Source organism: Ailuropoda melanoleuca, chromosome 16 (genome assembly GCF_002007445.2).
Source record: "Ailuropoda melanoleuca isolate Jingjing chromosome 16, ASM200744v2, whole genome shotgun sequence".
NCBI classification, from domain to species: Eukaryota; Metazoa; Chordata; class Mammalia; order Carnivora; family Ursidae; genus Ailuropoda; species Ailuropoda melanoleuca.
The window spans coordinates 38835432-38836910 of NC_048233.1; positions in this window are offsets into that span (position 1 = coordinate 38835432).

A 1479-nucleotide genomic window follows, 5' to 3' on the forward strand; every position below is an offset into this window, starting at 1 on the left:
TTGAGAGAGAGAGATAGCAAGGGAGCACGAGCAAGTGGGGTGGGATGGAGAGGGAGAAGCAGACTCCCCGCTGAGCAGGGAGCCCGATGTGGGGCTCTACCCCAGGACCCTCAGATCATGACCTGAGCTGGAGGCAGATGCTTAACCAACTGAGCCCCCATTGAATATTCTTTTCCTTGTTAAAGATTAATTGACCATATAATTGTGAGCTTATGTCTGGGTTCTGTTCCGTTGGTCTATTTTTGTGCCAGTACCATACTGAATTGATTACCATACCTTTGTAATATAACTTGAAGTTTGGAATTCTGATTCCTCCAGCTTTGTCTTTCTTTTTCAAGATTGCTTTGGCTAGTCAGAGTCTTTTGTGGTTCCATACAAATTTTAGGATTCTGTGTTCTAGTTCTATGATAAATGCTGTTGGTATTTTGATGGGGATTGCATTCAATCTGTAAATTGCTGTGGGTACAATAGACATTTTAACAATATGTTTTCTTCCAACCCATGAGCATGGAATGTCTTTCCATTACTTTGTGTTGTTTTCAATTTATTTCATCTGTGTTTTATAGTTTTTAGAGGATAAGTCTTTTACCTCTTTGGTTAGGTTTATTCTTAGGTATCTTATTTTTTGGGGTGCAATTGGAATTGGAATTGTTTTCTTAACTTCTCTTTCTGCTGCTTTATTATTGGTTTAAAGAAATGCAACAGATTGCTGTACACTGATTTTGTATCCTGTGACTTTACTAAATTTGTTTATCAGTTCCAACAGTTTTTTGGTGGAGTCTTTAGGGTTTTCTATATAGAGTATCATGTAATCTGGAAATTGTCAAAGTTTTACTTCTTCCTTGCTAATTCAGATGCCTTTTTTTGTTGTTGTTGTTGTTGTCTGATTGATGTGTCTATGACTTTCTTTTTTTAATGGTTTCTTTTGATGAACAACTTAGTTCTGTTTTACCTTTATTATTTCTTAGCTCTATTTTTTTAACTTTAAAAAATATTTCATAGCTTCCTCCCTTACCTCAACTCTGCATCACACACACACACACACACACAGCTTTCAAAATTATCTCTAAGATCGAATGTTCCAAATATATGAAAGATAACAAAGAGGAAAAAAATAACACAAATGTACATAATTAATCAGTAATAAACTATTACAAAGTCTTGAATGGAAAGTGAAAGACAGACTGAGGAGAACAGGAAGGATTATAGTATCTTCTGCAGAAAATGAATTCTTGACCAGAATGTCATAGAACAAAATCAGTGGCCTAGTTTGAAGGGATAAAAGTTATTCAAGGATCAGATCTGAAAAATTATATAAATTTCTCTAGCACTGTTTGTAAGAAAAGAGCAACAAATTGAAAGAGCTCCAAAGGTTCAGGACTTGTACACCAAGCAGTCAGAAGAGGGAAGGGACCCCTTTTTCAGCCGGTCCCCTGAGTTGAGCTGGATAGGTACCAGACCAGCAGGAATATCCACGGG